The sequence below is a fragment of the Ruditapes philippinarum genome, unplaced genomic scaffold (assembly GCF_026571515.1).
Source record: "Ruditapes philippinarum isolate M1 unplaced genomic scaffold, ASM2657151v2 ctg2257_1_1_1_1, whole genome shotgun sequence".
In the NCBI taxonomy this organism is placed as follows: Eukaryota; Metazoa; Mollusca; class Bivalvia; order Venerida; family Veneridae; genus Ruditapes; species Ruditapes philippinarum.
Window position 1 is genome coordinate 53099 of NW_026856139.1, and position 7191 is coordinate 60289.

Consider the following 7191-nt stretch of genomic DNA (forward strand, 5'->3'; position numbering starts at 1 on the left):
GGAGGTAATACTTTATGACCTATAAGTCACCAAGTCATCTTATATTGGCAAATATTAAAGAGTCTTCATTAGTTTATGACAAATAGTTTGCATTATTACTGTGCAAATGGAATGATAGTTATTGTAAATGTATATTGTATTATTCTATACGAGTTTATATCTTGAGCAATAATTTCAGATCAATATTGGTCTTCCTTTCTCGGGTTACTAGGCAATTTGATTAGTATAAATATGGTGCGTTTTAATTTGCGTTATTACGCCTTTTGGTTCGCGTTACTACGCCTTTATTCGCGTTACTACGCCTTTTGAATTGCGTTATTACGCCTTTATTCGCGTTATTACGCCTTTTGATTCGCGTTATCACGCAATCATTCGCATTATTACGCCTTTTGATTCGCGTTATAACGCCTTTGTTCGCGTTATTACGCCTTTTGATTTGCGTTATAACGCCTTTATTTGCGTTGCTTCGCCTTTATTCGCGTTATTACGCCTTTTGATTCGCGTTATAACGCCTTTATTCGCGTTATTACGCCTTTTGATTCGCGTTATAACGCCTTTATTCGCGTTGTTACGCCTTATTCGCGTTATAACGCCTTTGCATTTTTATTTCTTTATTTTATTTGACACTATTAGGCTTTCGTATTTATTCGTTACCTCTATCGACAATAAAGGGTATATAAAGAAGTCGTCAAAAATCGTAACCCGACGTTGAAAAACAGATTAATAAGTTCGTTTAAATTTGTTCTTTTTTGTTATATCAAAAGCGTGCCCCCGTTGGTGCTACTGGAAACAAAATTAAACAAAAAAGTTAATAGGTTAAAATAAAACGGTATTGGCAAAACTTTATCTTATATTTTTTGTAACTTTCAACGAGCTTATAACATCAATGAATTGTTGCGTCGTCAATTTAACTGAAGACGAAATCAAGACGAAATAACAATAAAATACATCATACCTTTTTTGAAATGTTAAGGTCAATGAAAACAAATATTAGAACATGAAACTATAATAATTATGAGAACGTGCAAAATTCCGCGTTGATCAATTTTGAAATTAAGGACCGCTGACACGCCATTTTGACGAAAATATTTCATTAACAAAACAATGGCGGATGTAATATGAAATTCGGTCAGATTTTTTTTTATCAATTACTGTATTTAAAATTGCGTCTAAGAATTAAAATGATTTTTTGTTCTGAAGCTGTGACATTTCGCATGTAAGCTTAATATTGGGTAATTAAATCCATTCACATCTTAGCTAAGAACTCTTACAAAGCAATGAATGACATTGTGAACGTAATTAGGTTGTTCATATAAGAGCTATATGACTTATCGCTATTAAACATATATTGATTGCTAGCATTTTCTTCATCAATTAGTTTTCTCTGTTACTAACTAAATATGCTCTAATTGATCCTATTGATATTGACTAGAGTCATCACCCTGTAGATGTTAACGTTATGTTTTATATTGTAGTACCTAACTTTTCCAAAACGGAGTAAGACGAAATAAAATTTCTTGTGATTTTAAAACTCCAGTTAAACATTTCCGTAGCTGTTATTAGAACGTGAAATAAGGATGTCTGACTGGTGAGTTATATTGCAAACGACCGTTGGTAAACACGGCCATATATAGTATCAGCTATTTTAATATGCGGAATTATATATATATATATATTTTTCGGGGGGATGGGGGCATGAACAAACGTTTCTTTATAAAGTCACATTGGTCGTGTACATTATTAGTTATTAAGATTTTGGCATGTTATATGGCCCTATATAAAAGTGTTTTTTGTATTTATAACGGCTCGGGCTACATTGGGAAAAACACGTTTAAAAATACGGCCATATATCTTGCCAAGATTCTTTATGACGAATTTATATTACTTAATACTGCACACTTCCTTAATTAGAGAAAAATTGCTTCATAAATCGAATGAAGATTCTTGTTTGTAAACGCCACGGTAATCTAATGAAATACAACATTATAATGTGAAGTCCATGAAGTTGGCACAGAGATCGACATTAAACATTCAGCTCGACATTCGACTTATCACTGTTGAGCTGGTATGGGAAACTGGCAAGACATTCAGCAGAACATTCAGCTCGACATTCGATTTATCACTGATAAGCTGGGATGTGAAGCTAGCTAGACATTCAGCACAACATTCAGCTCGACATTCGTTTTTAGTCTATTTTTGAACGTCGTGCTGGGATGTGAAGCTGGCTAGACATTCAGCACAACATTCAGCTCGACATTCAAAATTTGACAAAAAACAAATGTCGAGCTGAATGTTGTGCTGAATGTCTAGCCAGCTTTACATCTCAGCTCAACATACAAAAATAGAAAAAAACGAATGTCGAGCTGAATGTTGTGCTGAATGTCTAGCCAGCTTCACATCCCAGCTTGACATTCAAAAATAGACTAAAAACGAATGTCGAACTGAATGTTGTGCTGAATGTCTAGCCAGCTTCACATCCCAGCTCGACATTCAAAAAGAATATAAGAAACGAATGTCGAGCTGAATGTTTTGCTGAATGTCTAGCCAGCTTCCCATCCCATCTCGACATTGATAAATCGAATGTCAAGCTGAATGTTTAATGTCGATCTTTGTGCCAACTTCATGGACTTTATAATGTGCACTTTTATAAGAATTATTACAAACGTATCGATTATCCAATGAAAAGCGACTTTACAAACGTACAGTATAATGTTCTCAAAAGTAGATCGTGATCATTCAGTATATCATGAACACTGGTTAAAAGATAGTTTATGTTGGTAATAAAGGGCACAAAAATGATAAATGAAAATGATTATATTAATTGATTATATAGCTGATCAGGATGCTAGACTACAGGCGACACAAATTATATTGATTCGTGATACATTATGGCCTAAAGCATGGCTAAATTGAAAATTGGTTTCTGTATAGATATGACCTGACTTCTTATTTTAAACCTTAGCTTGCCAGTAGCAACTTATAAATCTACACAACCAGTGCAGACCACGATAAGCCGGTATATATCTGTGCAGTCTGATCATGGTTTGCACTTTTCGCTATTCAGTAGGTACAAAAGTTAGAACTTTCATTGAAAACATGTCATACTAAAAGATCAGATTTTCAGTGTGGCAAGGGTTAAATTCTGAGACATCAAATAACACTTTCTGTCAATGTATTAATATCAGGTTTGCTATCAACATTTGAGCCGCGTCACGACATAACCAACATAATGGGTTTGCGACCAGCATGGATCCAGACCAGCCTGCGCCTCCGCGCAGTCTGATCTGGATCCATGCTGTTCGCTTACAGACCCTTTAACAAGTAGAGAAACTGATAGCGAACAGCATGGATCCTGATCAGACTGCGCGGATGCGCAGGCTGGTCTGGATCCATGCTGGTCGCAAGCGCACTATGTTGGTTTTGTCGTGACGCGGCTCATTTAAGAACACGTCTTGTGATTTTAAGACTAGAACAAACATTATACCGTAAGATTAAGCACCTGATTTAAACGGTCAAAGTTTTTTTCTATCATTCTGTTATCTTAAAATATATGTCAACACTATGAAAAGTTAGATAGCATGTCCTAATTTTTTCCATTAAAGCACATTTGTTACACAATAGCAAAAACATGTTTCCTCTTAAGTTAAATCTAGATTTAACCGAATTACGAGCAATGTTAGTGTTATAAGCTACATCTTCTGGGCTGCGTTTCATAGAAAGTCTTAAGTGTATCCTAAGTCCTATGACATAAATCCAACTTTAGGAAAAACTTAAAAGCGTTTCAATGAATTTTTTACCTTCAGTAAAAGACTGTGCACTATAATTAAATTCATTTTCCTGAGAAGAATTAACAAATACAATGACAAACCATTTTATTGCTATTGTGCTATTGCTCTTCAATTATGCTACTTTAATATGCTACATATCAAAACACTTTGGGTTGGGTAAGCTCTTCCCAGATTGTTTTGAAATACTGCAATCTGCAATCTTACTGGACAAAAATAATTTCAAAATTTTGCCATTTATCGTTCAACACCCTTTAAGATAACCAACATAATTAAACTACCAAACATTTTATCGTTGCTAGATCCTTTAATACTGCGGTAGTACGTTAAGTATAGTATGATGTCATATCACTTATAAATGATATAAACATAAACTTAATGTACGTTTTTGAGTTAACTTTGTTTTTCGAAATAAAAGCACGTGTACAGATCCGGATGTTTTTCAAATGACGTACTACTTTTATTAAATAAAAACAAACAATATAAGGATGTATATATTCATTATGGATAATCATTATAAGTAATAATCGTGAACGTGAAGTCTCGCGGCGGAATAAATAAAACTTTAAAAGTCTAAAATATCTGAGGAAAAAGCGGGACATCTGATTGGTGTATACGAAAAGGTTTGAAAACTTAGAAGTGATTTATATAAACATAGAGTTATTCTAGAAGAATTTAATATAACAGAATTTTTACACGTAAAATAAATGTGGCTTTGATAATAGCAGATATATCTTCAAAACTTAAATAGCAGACGACAATTTTTAAGAACACTCGTGTTTTCTGTTTAATGTTTTAAAACAGTGTACATCTCAATTTGTTATGTTATGCCTCGGAAATGAGATGAAAATAAAGATAATTGCATTTTTGAGGCTTAATGGGTCTTTAACTTATCACGGTCTGCAGACACGTGACCTAACAGAAATAGTATGGTTTCAAAGCGCTCACGAGAGAGATCAAAATCTAAATGTTCATGAAAATCAAAATGTTTTCCTTAGAAATTATTTATAAATAAAAATGTATTTTTCCCCGCAGAAAGTGGTTGGAAATAAGTAAGTGGAATTCAGCAAAACGTATTCATGAGCATGAGGGCGAAAATGACGTCATTGATTTTCATCTGTTTCTGGCTCGTGGTCAAAGGTTTGTTTTATTTTTGTGTTTTCTTACGTATGAAATGCATTTTTCTTGAAAATTTCTGAAAAGTGTACTATATCAAACTTTTGTCCAGCGAATATATATGTACAAATATTTAAGTCAGTATATATTATTATTAAAGCATATATAGGGGATATTCAAGTTTCTTCTATAAATGCAGGATTTATTTTCATCGAGTGGTATGAAAATAAATATTTCACGAGTGGCAGTAGCCACGAGTGAAATATGTTAATTTTCATACCACAAGATGAAAATAAATCCTGTATTTATGGAAAAAGCTAAAATTTTCTGTTTATTATATACTTTTTTCCTCATTTAGCCTATGAATAGGAAGAGTTCCCTTTTAATTTTGTTTATTAGCTGAATTTGGAAGAAAGTAATCCGGCAAGACACCAGTGAAAATACGGAAAATACCAGTGAAAAATAAATTTTTACAGTGAAAATACGGAAAAATAAAAATACGCATTTTATTTCATCAATATTTCTCAATCTTTCATTCATAAGTATATAATAAACGTGTGTATGTACAAATTTGCCAAAAAATCGTGAAAGAAATTCCACTGAGATCTAAAAACCCTAAAAACATAAAATTGTAGTTCTAACACCGATCAGCTGGGGCACTTAAAAGTGAAATATATGTAGATGAAAACAAAATACATCAATGGTGTAATTTTAATTACAGGGTGGAAATACGGCAAATCGCGTCTCAATTTTCAAAATAGCGAAGCAAACCTTAAAGGGACTCCACTGATGTTTTTTTGACATGACGGGACTGGAAACAATTTTTGAGATTATTACTCCATTTGATGTAAATCTATACTTGTAACTTATGTGCAAAATTTCAGATAATTAGCTCGCTCCGTTTTCCAGAATAATTATTATAATACTGAAAACTGTCCCAAAATTGAAAAGCGTTTAAACGCTTTTTACTCAAATCGGACTGAGAGTAGCACAAACAAACGATTTTCAATGTATATTTCTCAGATTTTTTTTATTTATATTACTGTTTTAAGTGCTCGTGATGATCTGTGTGAAAAAAATCTAATTTTATGTTTTTAGCCTCATAAACCTCAGTGGAGCTCCTTTAACATTGAAAAGAAAATCTTAATTTAATTATAATGATAGCTGTTGTTTGATATTGTACTCGTAAGATTTGATTCGTGGACGGAAATGATAGTATCTTATATAAGTGGAAAGAAATAACCTAGGTAGTCATTCCGTTAACATTATATATAAACGCAAGCTTGTTTTGAAGATAACGCTGACGGTTGATAATATAGTCCACGAAACACTTGAGTTTTATTGATGTCGAATTCGCCGATTTCGAATTAAAACGTTTTCGAAATAAACCGATATCTAAAATCGTATGACAATAGCATCATACGTAATGGACTTAAAACAAAATATTTCTGTGTTATCGATATAATATCGAATCGGCCAGTTATCGATATTAACTTTTAATTGGTATCGATATGTGGCAGTTGAAGATATTACATCTTTCTTTTTTTCCTACATCGATAGATTTTTGCCTCTATTCTTTCCTCTATTTCTTTAAAGTGACATTATGCTCATTATTTCTTTTTTTCATATACAGATGTTTATACACATAACTACATTATGATGAATATTATAATCTGCATGTATATTGTTTATTTACATGTATATGATTTAAATAGGAGCGGCAGTGACCACAAGCCCTGTCCCTAACAATGACAAGTGCAGTAATGACGTATTCAAAAATTGCACAGACGTGTTTTTATCTCTGTTAAACAACACTGATGGATCATTTGATGCGGACGCTCTATTGGACTTCTATTGTAGGTACGTATATTGTACACTGGGTCGGAAGTTTGGGGAAACAATTTTTTATCTATAAAGTTAAACAAACATTCGAAATACCGTTTGGGGTTGTTTTTGGTGTGTTGTGTTTTATTGTGGTGTTGTTCTCCTTCTACTTCTTCTTCTTCTTCTTCTTCTTCTTCTTATCTTCTTCTTCTTCTTCTCATCCTCCATCTTCCTCATCATATTCTTCTTTCATTGATGTTTTCTTTCAATGCTTCAATAAACGAAAAAATTAAAGCCTATGGCGCCGTAATATTTTTAGTCTAATGCTGAGCTACATTATCCTAAATGTAGAATAAAAGCCCAATTATGATTTTTGAACTTTTAATTAGGTTTAACAAAGAAAAGAAGAAATATGAATATCATCTCGCCTAATAAATTTATAAAACTTCTTATTAGAACCTGTAAG

General features: G+C 32.8%; 1 long non-coding RNA gene across 1 annotated transcript; it reads left to right on the plus strand.

The window, feature by feature from the left end:
* The first annotated feature begins 4213 nt into the window (after positions 1–4213).
* LOC132745562 (uncharacterized) lies at positions 4214–6813 on the plus strand. Its single transcript, XR_009627857.1, has 3 exons — positions 4214–4408; positions 4821–4925; positions 6617–6813. It is a non-coding gene; the product is annotated as an uncharacterized LOC132745562 (long non-coding RNA).
* Positions 6814–7191: the final 378 nt, after the last annotated feature.